Source organism: Bombus terrestris, chromosome 2 (assembly GCF_910591885.1).
Source record: "Bombus terrestris chromosome 2, iyBomTerr1.2, whole genome shotgun sequence".
NCBI classification, from domain to species: Eukaryota; Metazoa; Arthropoda; class Insecta; order Hymenoptera; family Apidae; genus Bombus; species Bombus terrestris.
The window spans coordinates 19,190,223-19,215,444 of NC_063270.1; the positions used below are offsets into that span (position 1 = coordinate 19,190,223).

Below are 25,222 nucleotides of genomic sequence, written 5' to 3' on the forward strand. Positions count from 1 at the left end.
GAATAAAATAGACTGGAATAGAGGAAAAATTGAAAAGCTGATCGAAGAACATAGAAGACACTCGAGCAGGAAATGTAAAATGTCTTATCTAGATTCGAACGGGAAAAAAAAAAAAAAAAAAAAAGATTCCAATTTTAGAAGAACTTTTTTAACGATAGAAACAAACAACCGAGCGTTATTTAAAAGTGGATAATAATTCATTAAGTCAGCTGTACGGGCTGTTCACGTGTGTTACGGTTTGCTAATCATCTCTCTAATCAAGTGTTCAAGGAAACTTTAATTTGTGGCGGCATCGACCACGGAACGTTTCCAACGGCTTCGCGGTACAAAGAGCTATGCTGTTAAAGCGCAATACCGACATGCCCAATGTACCATCGATATCTCTACGTTTCTTTCGCCGAATTCTCGGAAGAACGCATACGCGGCGACCGCCGCGGTACATCTAATAAACGCGTGTGTAGTAGGGATATCGAAGGGCAACAAAGGAAAGAATCCGTGGTTTCGAACAGAAGAATCAGTCAGTCTGTCTCAAGCTGCGAAGTACGAAAGGTCTCGTTATAAGCAACCACTAACAAAACCTTAATTGTTATATTTTCGTCTTAATTGTTAATCGTTTGATCTTTGACTGAAATTGTTGCTTCTTTACTTATTATTAAACTTTTTGTTAACAAATCAAGTGTAGTTTCTCGTATACACTCACTCCAATCACCTCTATTCTCATAATAGAAATAGGGGATCAATCAGTTTGTGGCGTCGATTGTTCAATCGTAACGAGAATTTACGACTCTCGTTGACGCGTTATCTCGCGATCGCGTCTCTCCGCGAACGGTTGAAACAACGTGCACGAACCGATCGGCTAACATGCATATGCAATAGCGTCGATCGTACGATCCATAGAGTCCTCTCATCGATTAATCCTTTGATTGGCCACGTTTTCACATTTACATCGAGGCGGTGATTACGTAGTCGCTTCTTCGCTATCGCGAAGCATATTAAAATGCTAACATGATCAACGAATAGTACGCAATCATCCTACCTTTCCTCTTGTCACGTAAAGCTGTTGATCGATTGATTAAAACACGTTTCGATTTTCCAAAATATCGTTCTCCAAAAGTGAAATATTTTACGCGGTAAGATAACTTCAGTGTTTGCGATACATATGTACGTACAATACACGGATATGTCGCAAATTGTTAACAAATGAGAAGCTGGTGAAATCGATAGGATGTGGGGCGACACAAATACAGGCTGACCTATTTTCAGTTGTTAATATGCATATTTTCGAATGTGCTCAACTCTCTATTTTTAAGGCCAAGCAAGGGAAATTATTGCATAGGGGCTGCAAGGGAAGTTCAATGTCATTCATGATACGCCAAATTAAACTATATCTATGGATATGCGACTCCTATCATTGTGTTATGTAAATAAGTGGAAATTGAGTTTGGATGCTATCGAATAACTTTAATCTTTCCATGTCAAAATGTCCCCAGAAAATATAGATAGGAGAAAGCTATTGTCTTTTAAAAATATAGTTAAAATACAGTAAAAATGGACAGTAGAAAATCATTCATCGGAATTAGACTAATTCTTGCTGATGAAAATGTTTGTCTGAACATAATTATAAATCCTATTATTTGAAGGAGAAAATATAGATAGTGAGAATAATCAGTTTGAACATAGATTCCTGCCATATGTATATGGCCTTCGGTCATATAAATGCAGTTCCACCGTATAGTACCGACATAGCCATATGGCTTAATCTTTTCAAAGATAGAATTACACTAAGAACGATCAATTTTGCCAGAATATGTGAATTTTAATCTATCTTCTCTACGTTCTCCTCTTCTTTTGATAGAGTATGTGAATCTTAATCCACCTTCTCTGCGTTCTCATAAACGTGATTAATATTCGCTGTGCAACAGCGGCGATTAATCGAAGCTCGATATTCCTGACAGTTTTAAGACAGTTTTAACAAATTCATGAGATTCGTTTGAATTTAGACACGCGTACTATGCAGACGATGTCTATCGGATTATAATCTTGTTAGAATTGCAAGAAATAAAGAAAAGTATACACGGGATCGCGGAAGACTTTCTTCAGGGGAGAAATTGGAGAAACGGTGATCGAAAGGGACCGACGAAATTGAGCATCAACGAGATTCTCGACTTAATGAAAAAGAATGGTCGAGGTTCTTGTCGAATTTGATGGCAAGATATCTGCAAGAACATTTATTACGATATATATTACAAACAAGAATTGCAACGCGGAAAAATGATGGAGATGAAGAAAGAATCAGGAGACGTAAACGTTCAAGATAATCATCGAAGAAACATAATCTTTTTCTTATAAAATTTATAAAATACCCAACTGTTTTGCTTCGTGTTAATTTCTTTCCGTCTATCGTTCTTCTTTAAATGTCGGAATGAGCTCTTTTTATTGAAATAATCCTTAATAGGGTTGTCTGTTAAAAAATCGATCAATTGCATTTTATATTAATTTTATAATGGTTTATATAATTTGTATTTTATAATAATTAAAAAATGTATTTAAATAATCATGTAAGCACTTATTACATTAGATTTTAAATGATTGAGTGGCATAATTAATTGCCCACTAATATATATCAAATATATCTGAAACGTTAAATTTCATTTGAATTTCATTTGAAATTGAATAAATATACTTTGAAGAGCGAAATAAAAATTTTCCATCAGTCGTTTCTTTGTTCGATGTCAACGTAATATTCAAACAACGCAAGGTGGCTCGTGATAATTAAAAATGCAATAAGACAACGGTGAAAATAAATGCACCGAGTGGGGATGAAAAGTGAGAAGGTTATTGTTCAGGGATAATATGGCGATATTCTTAACTTCTTTTGTCTTTGGCTATTCACAAATAGGCGAACATTTCATTTTTCTGTGGGAAAAGAATTTTATTTCTCAAATGCATCACCAATATTCGTTAGATTTTTTTCTTTTACGAATATATACGAACGTGGGTGTAATTCTGTTGTACAAAGAAAATAATTCCACGTGTCTGCATATTGCAAGCCTTTCATTTAAAAGCATCTATATATTTATTAGATTCTCTTTGAAGAAATCGCATGTGAATAAATCACGAAAAGATATTTCACAAAATAAACGCACGATTATTATCCTTAAACTGAATCATTGATAGAATGTTAGAAAATCTTGAACCTAGAAATTTTTTACGATATACATTTGATATTGATTAACATACTAATTAAAAAACCAGCGAGTTTGGTATAAAATTTTATAGTAATCTATGTGTAGCGCATATGTAAAATTTTAATGATATAGCAATAAACTTTGTATGAAAATTATTTGTTGGTAATGAGAGCGTTGAGTAAAGTTCATTTTTGTTTGGTTTAATTCATTAATACAAGCAATTAATCTATTTCTATTTTTTGTTTATTCTAGTTATTTAGTTTATTATTGTGTAACTCCATATGAGCGCAAACAAAAGAACTAAATATCACAATTATTCTCTAAAATGTAATTCCGTGAATAAAATCACCTACACGTGTTCAGTAGTGTACAATAACGTGTGATTTCGCTCCATCAGGGTAAAACAGACGAGATTTGTTCATCGTCACAAAAAACGTTCATCCTTGTTGGAAATTGAACCGTCACGGAAATAACGATTTGCACGGTCGATTGCACCGCAATCGAATTCATACAGGTCAACGTGAAAGTAACAACAGACACGATACACAAATCTATTTAGAAAGAGAAGTTGCTCCAACTACGAATTAACGGCTTACAAGTTAAACGAGAAAAAGACTAAAGGCGTTAATTGTTTGAAACATTAATTTATCAATGGCCAACGATGTCAGGCGATGAATCGTTTCTGTCACCGACGTTGCTAACACGTCTTCTCCGAGGCTTCGACGTCAATGTCAATTTTATCGCGAGGGTAATCAAAGCCAATTTAGCACGGTATTTACGCAGTTCGATCATAAAGCTGCTTTTATAGCGAGAGGGATAACCGAACTTGCGTTTCGCGGACGAGAGTGGCCAATTCAAAGTTTCAGATTTCCCAACATATATAAATAAACATATGTGTTCTTCCTACATGAAATGGATGAAGCTAATAAATCGATCGCGTCCGATACGAATAAATTGAAAATTAAAAGTGTAGGAAACGTGACACGCACCAGTTAGAATAAAATGTGTTCGGGGAAAATATGCGGCAAGTTGAAATTCACATCGTTACAAAGTTATGGAAACAATCACGAAATTGTTTCGATGAAAGGCTTCGCAAACTTCCCAAACGGTATTTTGGATCGTGGAAATATGCACAGGGAAAGACTGTCGATACGAGTTAAAACTTCCGTCGATTTTTTCGATTCGTCCAATTAAATTATCGCGCGATTGATGTTTTAAAGCTATTTTTAATGGTTTAACAATGGTTTAACGATTGTTTGTAAAAATTCGACGTATATAATAACTGGAGAAAAATAAATTATGCAAACGAAGATTCCATTACTTTCTGCGCTAATGATATTGAATTGACTATTGTACTACCAACACGAATCAATTGCCGTGTTGTCGTAAATTGAAATTCATTGTATCGTTGCCACAAACCGCAGTCACAATTTAGAGTGGATGTTTACTTTGCGGTGGACAATAATCGCGATATTCGGTTCTGTTCACGGCTGTTCGTGTAATATTATGTTTTTTCATAGTTGAAGTAGATACAAATAGAGTAATTATATCTAATTCTATAATAGAGCCAATGACCCTATGGAAATGGACATTTCTATTATTTAAAAATTAAAATAATACAATATTTTAAACATCGCTTCATTTATATCAAGGGGTAAAGAATTTCTCATTTTTTCTTAATCATGAAAATTACTATCCTAAAATTTGGCTTCGTGTTAACTATGCCACGGTAATCGGTATTATGGGATTAATTAGGGGAACTTACCATTTGCTATTTTAGGTTTTCTCTATAATTACCGATTAAAAGTATTTTAACAAGCCAAGTGCTAGGGAAAAGGTATGATTTTCGTGTGACGCAAGTGAGTTACCGAGCGAGAGTAAACGAGCCAACAGAATAAAATTAATGGAAGCTGGGAACAGAGGGACAGCCGTCTTTGATTATTTTGCCTAATCTCGATTCCACCTGACGTTCTACCCCATTCAGATATTTAATCGTCCGCGAAAGAAATGATTACTCTCTCGAGATTTCCGTCCTTGCCTCGCCGAGGTGGTATCTGCAAGCGCGTAAAGTAAGATGTATTGATCCTTCGTTAATTACTGTGGCCGTTCACGCCCGGTCCTTCGATCTCGGATAATCCATTCCGAAGGCTGGATCCCCTCTGTCTTCCCCCGATTCTATTCCACCGATTAAACATCTCGAGAAATTAAAAAAATTACACCAAGGAAGAAACTTAGCGGATGATAATTAACATCGGCGTTGCTATATGGTGTGCGCGAATTAACTAAAATTTTGTCTGCACGATGTAAATTTGATATATAACTAATGCTATCAATATTTTTAAAGTGTTTCATTCAATTCCCAAATTAAGTGGAAAAATAGTACCGATGTGGAATTGATTGGGAGGGCAGAATACGGAATCGCCTAGATTATATTAGATCTAAAGTAATTGAACAATTTGCACGGAATTATTTCAAGAAGTAGTAACGTTAAGAGATGAAGTGAATTGATGAGAAATTTATTATTCTGAGAAATGTAAAGACGCGATTATAGGGAACGTAAATGTCTATATTGTACATGTATTTAACTTGTGGAAGTGTCGTTATAGAATTGCATGTGCGGCGACTTGTGCATAAAAGAAAATTTGAGCAAGAACCATCTCTGAATCAAAACACGTACCTAACGTACGAAACATTGCCCGGATCATGGATTTATAACATCTACTCTGGCAGTAGCATGTTCAGAGTAGTATAATATAACGGATCGTGACACGGATCTTCTACAAACATACGTAACTTTAATTCAGTGGTGTCTGCCATTCTAATGACAATCTTCAAAGAACCCTAAATGAATTCTAAAATGAATTCTTTTGTTGCATTATTAAAATTACTATTAGTTTACTACATATATATAAAATATTTTATTACTAGAACAACTATAAGCCCGGAATAAAATTAAAAATGTACTACATGCAAAATATACTATTTTTCAGAAAAAAGAAAAGATTCAAAAACGACAAGAATTAATTTACATAACTTCTCAATATAACATACACGTACTTGATGTTTCTATCATACTTTATATTCTTATGAAATGATCGACGGGAAAGATAACTTGATTCTTTACATTCGAGGACTTTTTCGGTCGGGCGTAGCAGTTACTCCGGATGATTTAGCTTATACGTGACGCGTGTCTTACAGCTAGCGTAAAATGATTTTATATTCAAATTAACTTACAAAAAAAAAAAAAAAAAAAAGAAAAAATTGTAAATATAGATAAATTATTAGAATATAATTTTTATTAAACTTTGAAAATATGATTTTATAATATTAATTTCTGTATTTCTTTTTGTATGATAATTTATAAAGCATTCACCAAGATGCATTCTTGAATATAATTGACCTCATTTTTCAACAGTTTAAAATCAAGTTCATCTTCATTTGAGCTAATTTCACTTCCGAAAACCATTTTTTCTAAATTACCATTGGTTTCTAAACTATAATACTTTTGCCATGATCGTCGATTCCGAACTAACATTGGAGACGTTGTCAGAACCATAATCTCGCAGCGATATGGGATTAAATATTTTATCTCCATTTTAAAGTCTAACTACTTTACGCTTCCTAACAAAGAACACAAAGAGCTAAGGAACAAATTTACAAACCAATATTGCACTTTCATCACTGGAGTTGAATCACGGAACGCCGTGGTGACTGAATAACTACAGTTACAAAAATATTCAAAATATTAATATTCCGCCGGAGAATTTAATTTCGATATCGAAGTCGATATACATCGTTCAATTTTGCACCGGGGAAACTACTTATTAAGAGGGATCGACTCATTACGTATTCGCAACGTGACTGAAAATCAAGATGGAGGATGAGAAAGGTACTCTCGAGCACGGGATTCTCTGTCAGAAGATACTAAGATTAGAGGATTTCTCGACAGTTGTCCGAGCATTAGCGTTATTTAAAGAAACTCACGAACTAATGAAACTCAAAGACGGAAGACAACCAACGGAAGACGTTCAACTATGATCAATTTTCTATACAACTGAAATGTTACATAGGAATTATTATAGATACAAAAATAGAGTTTGTTATTCGTTTGTATTTTGTTAGACGTATATTCGACTTCATTTTGTTATTTTATTTTAATTTCTTTTGTATTCTAGTGACCAGCTTTCGCCTACTTTGACGAGAAGTATCGACAAGAAGTTTCTCGAGAGATTTAAATAGAGATTTCATAGATCTCGTTATTTCCTTTGCCTTTACCTTTCCTTTCTACCACTTGAAAGTAAAATTATTTATAACTCGAAAACACACAGCTTCTCCACCGTCTTCCGTATATAATATCTTCAAAAGTTAAAGTTACGTCTGAATCATTCTAACGCATGTCATGTAAGGAACTTGCTTTTTAAACAAATAAATCGAATTCTTCCTACTTGAGACTTTTAAAATTCCCCAGATGAATTTTGAGCTTTAAATTCAAATTTCTTCGTTCCAAAACGCCAAGCCCCTAAGTTAGTGAATTTTAAGGTTTTTGCTAATTAGGTGGAAAAAAAATCAAACTGAAATTTGTTTGCATTTCCTGTTCAAAGTTACAGCAATTAATTAAAGAGTAATTAAACAGTAGTAGTTGATGCATCGAAATATCAGTATGCATTAAAAAAAAGACCATTACAGTATGCAAAGGCATTTAAAAAAGGATGTATCAATATCATTTACTCTACTTTATATTCTGTCAAAAAATGCAAAATATTTCTTGATGCTCTTACATACGATATTCCTTGGAGTTTTATCATAAAACTTCCTTTAACCTTTTTTCCCCTCTTTCTTTTCTTGTTTCAAAGAGCAGACTATTTGAGATGAGAAACAGAGGCACGATTTGTTCGTTTCAATGGCAAAATTCGTTAGAATGTAGGGGTGGCTAGGTTCTGAAGAATTCTAGAAAGAACAATATCATTTCCATCGGTAATTCGGCGATCGATAGCGGGTCTGATCGTTTCGATAGCGTGTCTTGAAAGGGAATGATGAGAAAAATCAGAGCTATGGGTACAAGGGTAGAAAGTTCTCGATTTATCAAAAGTTACGGATTTCTAAAGATATGAAACTCGCGTGTACACGATGAAGTAAATCCTATTTCTTTCCGGATATCCCAGCCATCACTTTATCTCGTAACTCAATCTCGAAACGAAGAAATTCTGCTGACATGTGTGTGTACAGGTTTCTGATGCAAAGTGAGATTAATTATTATGTAATAATTAAATTCAATATTCATTTTAAATCCAATTTTCGTATCCCACTTTCGTCCCTCTTTCGATAGATAACAAAATTTTAGCATAGATATGAAACAATAAATCGTGTGGTATATATTAATAAAGATTATTTCATATTTTTCTTCAAACTTAAGAAATCGTTTAATGACAAAAGACGAAACGATCTTCCAAGCAACGACTAGCTTTACGACATGAAAATATGAAATATAAACGAAATTAATAATTTCGATTGCGTTAGAGTTTAAATTATCAATTTTAAATGTGCTAAATATTTCTTCGTTCGTCGTCAACATAATTTCTTACGTTATACAAACTTTCTACGCTGAATATTTTTTTAATCCCGCTTTAATCCTGCACCGTGATGAATCCGTAAAGTCGAAAAGTTTCTTACTACGACGAAAAGAGAACGATTCTTTTACAAGTAAGACCATCCATTCCGAAATCCATCCCTCGTGGAATACCTATACACGTATACCAAACTAAGGACGAAACTTTCGAACGACCAAAGAAACAGAAAGTAAATTCCCAGTCTTTCGTCGGTATCGAAGATATCGAAGATTCGACGAAATTAGAATAACTAGAAACGATATGTATTTCTAAATTTTCGATAGATTGAACTTTGTAGAGAAAAAGAATCCATCGAAGCAAATAAAGTAATAGATTTTTGGGTGACTGTGCAATGATGTTCGAGAAAACTCCTTCAACTTTCAAACCCTTTTCATACGTTGTACAATGAAGAATCCGAAGGAAATGGAACGTTTTAAGGACACCTTAAAAACGCAACTCCTGCGTGAACAGGAGGATTTATTGGGAAGTGTCGCACGATTGTAGCGTCAACGAGTACGAAGGATAGCGCTAAAATCAAATTAGAATCTTTTTATTATTGTCTTAACTATTAGTATTACGAATAGTGTCTTCGTTCCTTAATTAAAATTTGTTTCGTTTCGAGATTACAATAAACGTATAATTGAATAATAAAAACGGAATTCTTCTTCAAGATTCATCTATCCGTTTGAAGCTTCGTAAATGGAATTCGAAGATTTCATCGGTGATACTCGAACTTTAACCTTTTTCACCCTGTTAAGGATTTCTAGGAAATTGTTTAGAAATCGATAAAATGTTCTCTGATGCTTTCACGGCGCATTACGTTAGCAGACATTAATTTCTTGTTGAGCGCATCAACTTGTTCATGACTATAATTTATACAACATAAAAATGATATAAGGAAATTTTCAAATTAGAATTACAAAGAGTGGAATACTGATATTTGGTGTGTCATGGTGTACACGCTTCATACAGAATGTCTTCGAAATGCCACGGCTCATTCGCGAGATACCAGATCATTCTCTTCCTCGGATTAATGGTGTTCCGAGTTTATCTCTATCATAAGTGTTGAGCCGATAGCTACATTGAGTATGTACCTATCCACTTAGCCGTTTCTCTTGGAACTTCATGAAGGATAAACCTGGGCTAACACGCTTACTGCCCAAGTGCATTAATCGATTTAGCAATATATCAATCACTTCAGGTGTCTCTCGTCGCCGAAATTCCAGGCTATCTGTCCCATCAAAACCGCGACAAACAATGATAAGCGACGACAAACTACGAGACTAATTTGATTTTTCATCTAATCATCACGTGCAATTGATCTTGTCACGCGCATCCTCGAACTTGCGTACTTTAATTTTATTTGTAACGGAGACTATAATTTAATTATCCTTATCAATTTTTATCTTTTTTCAAATTTCCTTTTTATTATTCAAAGATTCTTTGTCAGATATGTTTCACTCGTTCGATATATGCAGAGAAGTGTAAAAATCCTTTTCAACCCTTGAAACCAGAACCAGAATCCTTAAACTGAATTGACTCGATGAACAATGTTACACTGTTCATCACGTATCCAATTTTGCAACCTTCGATAGGCAATTTTGTAAACTTTTGTGAATCAAACATGAAAATTGCGAAACGTTTTTTCAGTACAGTACGTACAGTAACAGCTATCGAATTGCTGTTGAAAGGACAATATACCGCCTCGAATAAAATGACATATCATTTTATTCACATGACATATCATGTATTGTTATTGCATTCTAAACTTTTAAATATGTTTGAACAATGATGAAAGCGAAAAGGACACCTAAGACGCACCATTTGTTGCATACATTTTTTACTTTATTTCAAAAATTAAAGATGTAGGGAAACATTTAACCCTAGTACGCGATATAGCAGATATTTCTTTTAAGGAAAGCATCAAGAAAAACTAGAAAATCATCTTTTGTTTCTAATATAATTCGCGCTTTTAACGATTCCGTTATGCCGAATTTTTATACTTTGATAAAGTAAGTCATCTGACGAAATACTACGCGATAACGCGGCAAATAATTTTTGTTTGTTGTTCTAGCCAGAGTTGATCGATTTTGTAATTAATTAATTAAGCCGAGCAATCAATCAAATCGGTATTTCTGTGTTGTCGTTTAACAAGGACTTTTCAGGGTGAACATGCGCCGCCTCGTTACACGAAAAAGAGGCAAAAGAATGGAGGACACGTTTCAATTCCGAATAACCGAGTTTGATTCCCAGAAAACGAAGCGTGGCGAGGGGTTGAACGCTGATGACTATAATCGAATAAGAAGAAACATGAACTTCGAAAATTAGAAATTTGTGAGTAAAACACGACGCTAATTGATCTGCAGATGAAATTACAGATTTCAACTGACATTTGACATAGACTTTTTATAGATTTCAACTTTATCTATCTTCTATCTTCTGTTACATCTTTATTATTTTCAAAGATATCAATTTCCCTGTTCTATTATTTTTTAACTTTTCCACATTTCCATTACCATCTCCTCCTTGCTTATTATCCGTTCTCTTCTTCATTTTTACGTTCCTATTCTTCATACTCGTTTTGTCATCAACTCTCTTTCTCCCCTGTATTCTCATTTCTTATCCTTCTTTGGAACTCCTTTTTTTCTCTCCTTTTTATCGTCCTTTTTCTTAGAAACCATTCTCTAAGCAAATGACGCAATGAAAGCGAATACGAGACAGTGATGTCTCAAGACTCGGATGTCCTAATTAGAGCGTTCGCTTTTATTGTATGTACAGCTATTGTATCAAACGTATTACAATATTTTACTCTTAACGAGCGACGCGTTATCAGTGAGGTGTTCGCGAGATATAATTAATGAAATTACGGTATTCGACAGATAAACTTACGAAACGAACTATCAGCTGTCTACAAACACAAAGACAGGTAATCAAGCATCGATGTGTCTCGGGTACGTTTCAGTTGGATACATCGAAAGTTCGTTCACTGTTATCACTCTGTAATTAACGCGTTGTGTAATCAGTTTCCCGATAGAGAACAAACTGGAAGCGCGCCGAATACGAACAACCCCAAAAAACACTATGATGCGAATAAAAATTTTTCTATTTTACATTCATCGGCTTCTAATTCTGTCTCAAATATGAAATTAAATAAATTAAAAGTGCTCGACAAAGGTATACTAAATTTCACTGAAATTGAAATATTTTTATAATTAAATCCATATATAGTTCAACTATCATAAAAGAGAATTTTCTAGCTATTTAACTTCAATAAGTTTAAAAAGATGAAATAACAAGACGTTTCTCTCATAGAATATCATGGGATATGGTCGCAGGAAATACTACGAGCGTAAGAATATGAAACGAAAAAATATATGATGTATAACAGATACTACGTAAAAGTCAAGGGACGAAATCGACAATTTTTTTTTCATTTTATTGAAAGCATGTTTCATTGAAAGAAAAACTTCAAGAACCTTTCTTTCCACGAATTATATGTATTCTCATCGGATCTAAGTTTGAATTAATTGCTAATATACGGATTTTCCACTTGCTCTCAAACTATTAACACGAATTTTAATTGCACAGGCAATTACACTACTTTGAAAATTAACTATTTCGTTGGAAACACAGATTTATACATTGATAAGTATAGTTTAAATATCGAATTACGTTGTTGGTAGCGTTAATAAAATCTGTACGCTGGTTTCCTCGAAACCAATTAAACCTGTAAATACCTCGATCGATAGCCTGCTATCAATTCGCAAGTTATAATACAAACATCTACTATTGGAAGTAAGTATACCGAATATCCAATAAGACGTTAATTAGAATGTATTGATTATTTATCGTACACACTTCAAAGAGAATGTTGGAAATCCTTAAAACAAATTCAATGACTTATCCCAAAAATTTATTTGAAATAGTTAAGAATGAAACAATTTTCCTATCTCTTTTCTCAATTAAAATTAAGAAATTAATCCTCAATGCCATGTTCTCCCTACTTCAATCAAAATCCTGCAATACTTAGTGAATTTAATTAATAACATGCCATAAATTATCTTCAAAAAAAAATATTAGAAATTTCTGAACCGACTCGAATGACTTGTAACAAAAATCGTTCATAATAGTCGAAGACAAAATCGTTTTCCAGATTTTTCTTCGATATTGAAAATCCTCGAAGCCATGCCTTTCCTAATTCAGTCGAAACCCAATAAACTTCGTTAATTTTAATTAATAGATTGCTATTAATTATATTTAATAAATTATGCCTGCTAACAGCAATAATGGATTTTACAGATAGCATAGATGGACATTAAATCGCAAAATCGCTTGGCCGCTTGAGAATATACAGAAATCAATACAAACAATTGCCATAACAGGATACATCGGACATCATTTTAGCTTATTTCTGTCATCTAATTCATCGAATAAACCTACAAGTGGTTCCGTGGAATAAGATATCGATCAGAGGCGCATCAGTCTATCAGTAGCTGATTAAACCAATCAACCCGTTAAGTTAATTCGGTAACTTCTTGGCATCTGGGAATTTGCAGTCTAAATCCATCACTCTAATCGATATTCGTCGCATCGATACCTGTTAATGTGATTCAAATTTACTATAACCATTTTCATTAATCCATAAGTTACCGTCGTTAACAGTTTAATTACAAGAACCAGGTGAATGAACTTCGATACAATTTGAAATCACCCGCAGCATACGTGAAATTTCTCCTTTTCCTTTGTCTCTCAAGCATAACTTCGATAGTTACAAGGGGCAAAAATGAGACGACGATTCGACGAAATGCGATATTCAACCGAACTGACAACTCGTTTTATGCTCGTGTAACGAACTAATTAATTCTAAATTTTAGATCCCGTTATAGAAAAATATATATAAGTATTTATATGTTACATGGCTGGCTGAGAATCATAGTGATTTAAATCGTTCCATTTTTACGTTTATCTTTTATAAAATAGTATTCTGTACTTATCGTTATAAACGATTCCTTATATTTTATCACATCATGAAAAGGTACTACGGCTTGAGAACAAAGTTATAAATCAATTACGAAATTAAAGCGACGATTCTCTCAAAGAATCGAAATACGTGATTAAATAAAAAAATTTTCTCAAAATTTTAATTTACGCCGCAATGATTTTCAGCTTGTCGTATCTGTAGAAGAAATAAAATGAATTTTTGCTAATAAGAAGGTTTCCTTTGCCTGATATATTTTTACCGATTTGAAAGAAAGGAGTATCACAACAATAGTGGATGGATAACGTGTGGGCGACAGCTTCTACGACTGTGATCATTGAATACCAATGAGGGAGGCTGCGTAAATAGTCCTGCTCCTGTAAACAGCCTCCTCGACTCGATCGAAGTTACGAAAAATTAATGGATGGTCTAGGCAAGGACGAGGATGGAATCGACAATTTCTATTTGCATTGTTTGCGACAAGCATGATAGATTAACTTCTGTAAGGAACAGCTTTTGAGCTAACACGTGGCTTAGAGTTTGCCCTGCAAATGACGTTAAAGTATAACACATAATTAGAGAGACTATAGAAGGATCAGATCTAATTATACGCGAAAATCAACCGTAGGATTTGTAATAAGCTAATAAATTCGAATAGGAATCTAAGGGACACAGATTTTGGGATAATACCGAAGAATATTAAGAATAACGTTTATGTGTGGTCTTTGCATCTTTGATTTGCATATCGATCGTAGAGAATTTGGACGCGGCTGGCGCACACCGATTAACGTTCAAAGTTGCTTCGACTGCACTTTTGCACTCTCGATATAAATCAAAATGTAGAAAATCTATCAAGTGTAGAAAATCTAACAAAAAATCCATTGCTGTGCATTTACGTTTTTAACAGCTGTATTTTAATATTTGCGTCAAAAAATTGTTTGTATACTCAATTGTCTACTACCACGAGGTGGAATCTTTTTAATATAGGTATACGCGGAAATGTATGTTAAAAATGCGAAAAAGTATAAAATTCTATGATTCTTTTGACATAAACGTGACGCTTGCACATATTTTTTATCAGACTTTCGATTTTATATTTTTCCGTTTTAAAATTGAAACGACAAATTTTGCCCAGATATTAATTGGACGAGACAATGGAAGATTTAGTCAGGGTATTACAAAATTATAAAAGCTTTTACAACATTCTGTTTTCGGATAGTTCATCCACTCTGGCCCGGAAATAGTAACGGTCCTTTAATCAAGTTTATCGGTTTTTCTTTTGTGTCGCTTAATCGACTTGATTGTAAAAAGAAACTACGATAACGAGTTATTAAAATACATTTGTTTGTACAGTGAAATAAGAAAGACGTTCCTGTATGATAGTTTATACCTTTATATCAATCGATAAAATTCGTCAATTAAAAAAAAAAAAAAAAAAAAAAAAAAAAGGAAACTTGCGACTTAATTATGAGCGTTGATGTATATTTAATCGCAATATTCCAACGAGTAAATAAGATCTCTTTGATATGAAGGGTAATTAATGAGTGGATTTATAAACTAAGATATATAACGAATCTTCGAAAATGATAAAACGACTGGATTGAATATTAAGAAAAAAATACTTTTAATCGCAAAACTTCTTAATTTTAATATTTCTTAGAATTCTTTTCATACCTTTGTTGTAATATGAAACGAAGGCTGTAATGAAACTCATAAATAGTTACATCAATTAGCATTAAGAATATCCCATTTTAAATAAAAAGATATAGCAGAAGTAACTACTTATTGTAATTTTGGATACACATGTTGGAAATATAATTATTTAACAAAATGTCTTCTAAATGATTAATTCATTCAAGGCGGAATTCTGAAAATGGCATTTATGGCGATTTCGTCATTGTAAATAACAAAAGCCACAGGGAGGTTCTTGCATAAAGTTGCGAGTTATGCGGGCAACTGCACAGTGGGATTAAGTACTATATTTCAGAAGGATTACCACAAGAACTGAGAACGAATAGAATACATCGTATACTTTACCCTTGGGAAAGTTTCAAGAAATTGAAGTGCCTTCCCAACTACGTATCTCTCGCCGACAAAAGAACCAAGTGTGCAGAGCGGATGGAACTCCCTGAACAAGAATTATGTACTTCGGAAATGAGAGGACAGTTTCGAGCATCGTTATTCTTTTTATTTCGATTCAAAACTATATGTTCAACACGGTGCAACAAATTTCTGTAAAAATAGGATCTAATTCCTCTAAATTGCATTAGTCGAGCTTTCCCAATATTAGACTTCCAAAATCTACACAAATTTTAGAGAAACATTGCCTACAACTTTGTCAACTGAACATTAGCACAAATTCCAGTAATAACTTCATAAATTCAAATAGACATCGTAAATCACTATACTTGATGTTGTTGACAGTAGTTACTGTCGATTTCTAAACTATAATATCTGTCGTTGGACGAAATTTGCAAATTTGCAATAACACGACAATCTGCCAAACGTTTAGTAATAGAACTCGAACGCACACTCGTAACACGACGTTATTAGGGAAGCTAAGAAAAATCAAACGTCCAAAATCTAAACTATCGCGTTTCAACCTCAAATCGATTACGTTTTGAGTTACTGTCGTTGTATATTTAATAATAAATTAGAATAAAGAAGAATAAAAGGACTCCATTTCCACAAGGTGCTCACGCACTTATGCGGTCTATAGCGTTAATATTTGAACTATGGTTAAGCTGAATACATGTTCTAACGAACGAAGTATCTAAAGAAAAATTTGCAATTTTTAATAATGTTTGTTAGCTACGATGAATAAACCATCAAATAAACTTCCGGACAACTTGTTCGAAAAGCAAGTAATATTAAAATCAAAATAGTTAAATTAAAATAAAAAAAAAAATAAAAAATAATTATATTAATTTCACGATTTTTTCATTGTACAAAGTAAAATAGATAAGACAAAACCAAATAAAAATAAAATTTCATTTCCAAGTAATAAATAATAAATAAATTGTTTTTGGCATAGTTTAAATAATTTTTATTTAAACAAGAAATTAAATTCTTATTCGCAGCTGAAATATTATTTTAATTTGTTATTTATTATTCGATACGTAAATAAAATTTTGCCCAACACTCATCGTTGATACTGTAAGATCGGTGACTGAAAAAGTAAGAAGAATGAAAGGGAAAGAGGCAGGAAACTGTCAGACATTTAAGCCTTATCGATCCTCGACGTTAATAATGCCGGTGATAATATCTTAATTCCCATAAAGATGATTCTGAACATCTACTTGTTGGTTAAACATATTAATCCAGCTATTCCACTAGCTTATAATTTTCTCGACAGTTACATGTATCATATTGCTCCTCGAGCAATGTCTATTTAAAGAATTCTAGACGACGTTGACAACATATTGTCTCCGAAGAACAATCGTATCGTTTGCCAAAGTGCCGTGGTTCGTAAGATTGACCGATGTTGTAGAGCTTGACAACGGTTACATCGAAATTCAGTCCCACACTAAAATACGTCTACGTATAAGTACGCATCTATCGCAACGATTGACTTCCAATATATGTATTAACTGTTGTAAAAGTATTTGAGTTATTAATGTTTCCACCTCTGCACTTGATCCCGTGATCGTTCGAATTATTCTTTCTACTGATAATTCCGAAAAAAGCTAAACTGCCGGATTTCTCGTATAAACGAACTTCTTTACACTCTTTTTGTTTCAATTGTATCACAAACAGGTTCGCAAAAGACGTTCAGATTCGTCCGTTTTCAATTTGAATCGAATCGTATTTTATTCAACTGAACAACGGGCATTGAATTTGACAATATGTAGATTCGTTTTCTCTCACGAAAAAATCATATTTTACATAACCTTTGTTCTATCTTACAGTATTACTCCGTTTGAATGGAACAAACGAATCGTTAAACGCTGAACCTGAACGTATTCGATGAAACTTCCATTCAACGCGACTTGCCTCGTAAGAACTCTCCTTTGCAGCTTGCAAATGCCATGAAACGTTGTTTTAGAACTTGCCTCATCCGTGCATATCTTTAATGTTTTACTTTGCATCACATAATCTCACATAATCTCTAGCCGATGTCTACCAGCTAATTCGAGTCATGACTAGAGATGAGAAAGTCGGCATTATACGTGTGCTGTATGCCACCCAAGTGAAATAAAACGTTCTGTTAAATTTTAATTATTCGTAACGTGCGCTTCAAACTACTTTTACATCAACGTTGATTTCTTCTCGAATTTTGCATTTATACGGTATTATACACGTAACAATTTTTAAGGAAATAATTAAATGTTTCTGCAATTTCAAAATTAATTTGCCACAGCGTATGATAGCAATAGAAAGAGAGGCGAAACTGTGCTTTTTATGCAAAATTGATACAATCGAGACCATGCAATTCTGGGTAACGACAATGAATTTTTATCAACGCCGTGCCATTAACACGAACTCCGTGTACCAGGAACGGAAGGGCATTAAATTCACCGCCAATTGTTCATTTCACTTAGCTTTTTCGATAATTCTCTCATTTTCATAATATTCGATACAAAGCCTTATTCATGTATGAGCAACGATGACTTTCGAATTGCATGAAAAATGGAACGAACTACTGTACAATGTGTCTCGCAGTACTTCGATTTCTCAAGAAACAAAAAATTCTATAAGAAACTGATTATTTTTCAACTTAAATAAAAAAAAAACTGTTAATTTAAAGCTTTAAAAATGATCTTTTTTTTGAGCTGGCAGTGTTAATGTCAGATAACTCAATTCTCGTATTTATAATCTTTAAATGTAAACAAGACAAACCTTACTCTTGTCATATGCATACGTAGAAAATGTAAATACGACACTCGAATCCAGAATTACAGGAAAATTCATACACTCCTTCATATTTATTATAGGATACGTTAGTTTCACGTAACGGTGCTAAATGACAAATATGGATGCTTAGCAACGATTATAAACTACTCGAGATGGCTAGAGGGCGGCTTACTCCCAAAGGAGGTCTTGGCTAAATAAAACGTAATATGTTTAGGAACACTTCGGGATGCTGCCCAAGCGTTCTAAAATTATCGGTTGAAGTTAAAGCTTCATCAGTTAAAATCAACGTAGGAATATAAACTGCATCCTTTGCTAGTCTTTTAGAATAAACATGACATTTTTATGATCAGACAAAGGTTAAAATATCACACGTGTAAGAATGCAATTGAAATTCAAAAGGAGAGTAATCTCTTAAAAAAAAAAAAAAAAAAAAAAAAAAAAAAAAAAAAAAAAAAAAAAAAAAAAAAACCCTAAAAGTATCTACTTTAAAAAGGAAGCTGATGCCGTGAAATAATCTTTTCTTCGACAAAATTTATCTAATATTTAAAATATAACTTCGACAGAAAATTTCGGATTTAAGGAATAAATAATTTTTTTAACTAATTTTGCTCATTTTTCTACCCTTCGATATTTCCTATCAAATCGAACCTATTCCGATTTTTTCGATATCGAAAATTCTCAAGCGCGTCTTATTGAATTCAAGCAAAACCGTTCTATTCTCTGATAAAATATCGGAACTTTGTCAAAAATGAAAAGAAATAAAGGTAACTCCGGCAATACCTCTGCTCGTTGCTTTCAAAGCGATTGATAAAAATAGGCAGTTTTCTCTGATAGAAAACCTAGTACAAGTTCATTTTATGCTTAAACATCCAACATTTTATAGTTAAAGGGTCGACATAGCCAGTAATTATGAGGGTTGAATTACAGAAAAAAAAGTCCTTTGTCCAGAAAAGAATTACTTAAGTGAGAAGAATTGAACATAACAACTAAGCCATTATTACAGTTAATTTGATCATCACTGTTTCTTTCATACTTTACTTTCTGACATCTAAATATTAAGAAATAAAATTAATTAAATAATTAATTAATTTTATAAAATTGATATCGACTTCAAAAGATAAATTTTACTGTTGTTAATTCGCAGTAATAATGCTCTTGTTGCAAATAATCACTGATGTAACAAATAACCGTAATCAGTTATGAAACAGTTCGAAACAGGCGGGCTATAAAATCTGAATGACACGAAATTATCTGACATTTACCCGTCAATCGGTCGGGTTTAATTAAATCATTTCACGCAATCGTATTAACAAATCGAGCAAATCAATTTGTAGGTATTGTTTCTTCTCGATAGTCCATCGTTCCATGTGGTAATTATGCGTTTGATCTTTCTACGGAAATTCACCTAAAAATGGGAACAAGATTTGATTCACAGACATGAAAAAGAAGAGAAATGAAATATATTTTTTCACTTCTTTTTTATATGACCAATACCGCTCGTTTTTTTTTTCCGGTGTCAACTGCAACTCACGCTGTACATGACGTACATCAATTACACAGATCATTGCTCATCCATGGATGGTGAAAAAAATGCAAAAACGTTGCTAGAGTTGGCGTAAAAGATAATTACGTAATAATTTTAAACTCGAACGCTTTCATACGAAACATTTCTATAATCTTTCGATTTAACAACTGTTATTAAAGCGATTTCATAGTGAAATTACATTGGCATTTAATTTTTGTAAATTAAAAGCATAAAAAAAGAGCAATAAAATAGACGATACCGGCCCTTGTTGCGGCATTAACAGAAATGGCAATAACTGTTGAAGCAACTTATAACGAGACTGTTATTCGATAATGTTTTTTAACGAGAATTATTGGAATTTCTAATTGCGAATTCTGTGAACGATGAGATAAAAGTGAGTGCAAATTTAATTTTGCTGAATTTCTCGATAATTTGATTGATTGATCATAGAGATCAATACTTATTAGCGGCTTATTTTTATTCCTCATAAAGAGATTTCATAAAATTGGCAGAATTCTGTTAATTCACGAAATTCCTTATTCCCGAATCTATTTTCAAATAAATAGCACGGAGATATTCATAAATTTGTTGATGTAAAACCTGTATAATATTTATGCGAATATTATGCCTATCCTTTATCTAAACATGTATGTCCATGAATCACTTAATTAATCGTCTTAATTAATCATTAATTACAACGTAATAAAAAATCAGATACATTTTACATCGAAAATATAGGAATTTATCGTATGAAGAGTCGAATGCTCCATAAAGCCATCTTTCACTTTATGCAATAAAAGGCACAATGTTGAAGAATTTTCATTGTTTCTCATTCAACGTACATGTTATTGTCACAATAAAGAAAAAGCTATTAGACCTATCTATAGTTAATATACAAGTAAAATTAGAAATACAAAATATGATAAAGGAGTCCAAAATATTTGAGAAATTTAACACCGGTACGATACAACTTGAGATATTCTGTGTTTAATATTATACAGCTTTACACATCGTGAGATAACAAATACAATCTGATTTTCCTTCCGTCGCTTGAAACGTTAAACCGGCGTACCTTCGAACCATTTACGTCCTTATATTTTGTCGTTATATCAGAATGACTAGACTGTGACAAATGATTAGAGTCGGTGACAAATCACTGTTGAGAGAAGAACATTGTACGTGTGCCAGAAGGGATACTGATTTTATCATTTCATCTTCACAAGAAATATTTCCCGCGAGAAATTTCTAATTCTGAGATACGTAATTTCAAATTTCATCTAACGTGATTGGAAAATCTAACTTCAGTTTATAAGAAAAGGAAATAAAGGAGAGAAATCAAAGTTGTTAAAATAAGATCAAACTAAATTTCCTGATTAATAACTTTGTCGGTGAAAAATAATGATTTTTGAAACGATGTCGTGTTTCAAAGTAATGCGTATTAAATATCATATTAAACAGAGGGGAAACAAAATAGAAAGAAAGAAAGAAATAACGTCAAACTAGATTTTTATATACCCATATTCAAAAACTTATAATTGCGTTGGAAACTCGCAACGTAAACTAATTTATCATAGCTTCTTCAAATTTTATTTCCTCTCTGTACATGCCGTTTCTCCACAAAATGCGTACCGAGATTTGTCTTTGTCATAGTATTTTCATCGAATTAATATTTCGCTTTAAAACAATTCCTTATTAATAACACAGTGCACAACGAAGTAACGAGTATCTTGAATTTAATAGATTCATGAAATAACCTCAGAATCGTATTAAATTTTCCGTGGAATAGCAATGGTTTACTTAATATTTCGTTGAAAATCTGTCCAATATCTGTAGGGCTTGAACTAGGAAAAAAAAAAGGGGGAAAAGGTTTCGCAGCGACGAACAAATCTAAAATGATGTTAATATGGCAGATATGAAAAAATTCAATTTGCACGATCGTTAGTTACTTTTTTTATAGAATTTCACGATGGTAAATTCCAGAATCTTTAGGCTTCGCGAACTTTACATTAGCTCCAGAAACATCAGAAATTAAAATCCGGGGAAATATAATATGCAAATTACCTGTTATGCAACTTCGTTGACATTTCGACATATTCTACATATTGCCGTTCTATCTTTCACGATAGTGAAAACTTTTTCTGAGCATTCAAGATAATATAATATAAACTACTATAAACTACTTTATTATTTGAATTTTATATTATTTTGTTTTCAAATATAATATATTTATTTAGCATATTAAAGGCATTAAATTTCGATAAGGAAATTAGTAATACTGTCATCTGCGATCAACATGTTTCATGAATTATCTCATTTTATGACACAATATTTTTCCTCTGCGGTGATGCATACGTTTGTTTTATAAACAAATGAAATAATGAAAAAGATAAAAATTTACAAACAATTAAAATATTAAAATTCTAATCTGCCCAAAATTATTTCAATAAAATAATTTAAATTGTATCATCATAAATAAATATTTCACCATTCGTAGAAGTTATTTACCGAAATTCAATATTAATTCTCAAAGTCTAATAATGACTTTAGAAAGCATTTTATTGATCTCATTACATAGCAATGGCACGCCGAAAACCTCGAAGAATTTCATAAAAATGCACGATATCTGAATCGTATCCTGTTATCTCGCCAATATTAAAATTTCCAAATATTCACCCCCGTTTTATATAGGTACTGTGTGCTACGAAATTAGCAAATAGAGTGAGACAAATTGGAATGTCGTTATAAACTGTCTGCATGCATGACAAAAAGAGAAATTTTACGCGATAAGTGAAAACAATTTAAAAAAACATGAACGCCTCAATGGGACAATAACACTTTTTTCTCACGTATACTAGAATTTATCCTTCGGAAAGCTGTGACTTGCGATTAGAACCGTTTACACAGCGAGCTCGATAAGCAGTATTGATTCGCGTGAAAATTTTCCTCAAACCACGGTTTGTTATCGGAATATCGTCCAGTTCAACTTGGTAAGCTTTTGTGGCATCGGTATCGGGTATCTTCACAACGCATTGCTATTTCCTATAACGATCGGATGATTGAGAGAGGTAACCAACTGGTGCTCGTATTTCAAAACACAGCTGCCACTCTCGAGCGCAATTACTTGCGTAGTTCATACGATCGCGTGAGTATTGCCTCAGGACATAACAACAACAACAACAACAACAACAACAACAACGACGACGACGACATACTTGGATGTTTATGCTCGAAGAACTGTAGAAGAGATACGTTCTTGAAAAACAGGCAAATTTTATTTATGAAACGAAATTATAGGAATTATAAGAAACAAAGTCCACTTCGTGTATGTTTAATAATTACAACTTCTATTTAATGTAATACCAGTGTTAGAGATTGTATGGTTTTTTAATTTTACGTAATAAAACTAAGACTACAAATCGAAACAATCGAAGCTTGGTCGTAATACAATGCGTCGTATAGATTGAGTATGATTTATAAGAATTTTAACTACTATATCACTAGTTTACAATTATTTCAAACGGTTTATACGTTTTAAAAATGAATTATACTCACAGTTACAATTCGTAGAGACTCCAGGGACGGCAAATGGTTAACGAAATCGCAGGAACGCGCCGATGTTGAATCCGTTTGTCAATGTGCACGAACGCGCATATAAATCCTTTTACGAAAATTGAGTCCTAGGCAATTCTTTCAATAAGGAAATCCCAAACACTATTATACGATTTCACAATTAGTTCCTAGTCGGTCGTTCAATTTCTCAGAAAAGAGGAATAAAAGAAGAAACAAGTAAAAAGTAAAAAGAGAAGTAATAAACACGTCTTTTAATCACGAGTAAAATTAATTAATAAAAATTCTTTCGACTTGTTTACTTTCAAACGAATTGAAATGAGAACAGTTTATAGATTGATTTTGTGAATTTACGAAAAATTTATTAACCGTATCGATAAACGAGATAGCGAGTTACTCGAAATGCGAAACAGTTCCTGCTCGCATCACGGCGCGCCGATAACTGAACACCTTTCGACGTTGCGGATTCGCTAGAGGTCGATGGAAGGAAAGCGAGTGGGGTTTAGATTAATATGTTAATATAAAATATAAATATAAAATATAACATAAAGAAATTAATCGTTAACCGAACAAGAATGATTGTTAATTGCACGTTGTTCAATTGTACACATACGAATAAGACTTATTTTATGTATTATTTTACAGAAGTTTGATAAATTATTTATACTCGTATAGAATACACCATCCTTTTAAAATTCTTCACAGACGTCTTGTGCTAGTTCAAATTAATTGAACATCATCGTTCATAAACAGAATCACAAACAGATTACACGTATAGATAAATTATTAAATCTTATAAAATAAACATGTATATTTATTATATTCATATTATATTCAAATATTAAGAAATATATATACATACACATATAATGTATATATAATTATATTTCATTATAATAAATATAGTATTTCAATATATTTAACTCGCCGTCTGCATACTGGTTCGTTTTTAACTAGTTAATTTTTAATAATTTTTCATTTTTCTCATATTTGCCTTTCTTTTTTCATTTAGATTTACTTAAAAAGATTAAGCTGACCCGTGGCAAATAAAAACTATTGAATCATATTTTAGAAACTGAAAAAGTATTCAAGAATTTTGAAGAATTTTTTAATACACAAAAATCTCTAAAACACTACATGAACTTGAGCGGTCTAGTATGCATTGCGGACGACATCAATAAAAATAAGATTACAGCTGCAAGATTATATACTGTATTTCATTATATTTCATTTCAGACGATGTAATCGTACATTTTACTTTTATTATACTTATTAACTGAAATTTAGTTTTCTAATATTTAATGGTGTAACTTCAAAATCATATACACAGCGTATTAATAAAAGTATATTGTTATTGTCGTTGCTATTTTCGCTCTAAAATCTACAATTTAACTTGTCTAGTAAAAATCTAAAAGTTTTCATAAGCTCTATCTGTGTGTATACATAAATATCTGAACGTAATAATGAGAGAGAGAGAGGAGACAGGTATTATACGAAACGCAAT

General features: G+C 32.6%; 1 protein-coding gene across 1 annotated transcript in view; it reads right to left on the minus strand.

The window, feature by feature from the left end:
- LOC100647134 (synaptotagmin-6) overlaps window positions 1-24,149 on the minus strand; it is a 98,544-nt gene extending 74,395 nt beyond the window's left edge. The window contains exon 1 of the mRNA XM_003394035.4: window positions 23,704-24,149. The gene's annotated coding sequence lies outside the window, so the exon portion shown is untranslated. The remainder of the gene's footprint in view (window positions 1-23,703) is intronic.
- Between the last annotated feature and the right edge of the window lie 1,073 nt (window positions 24,150-25,222).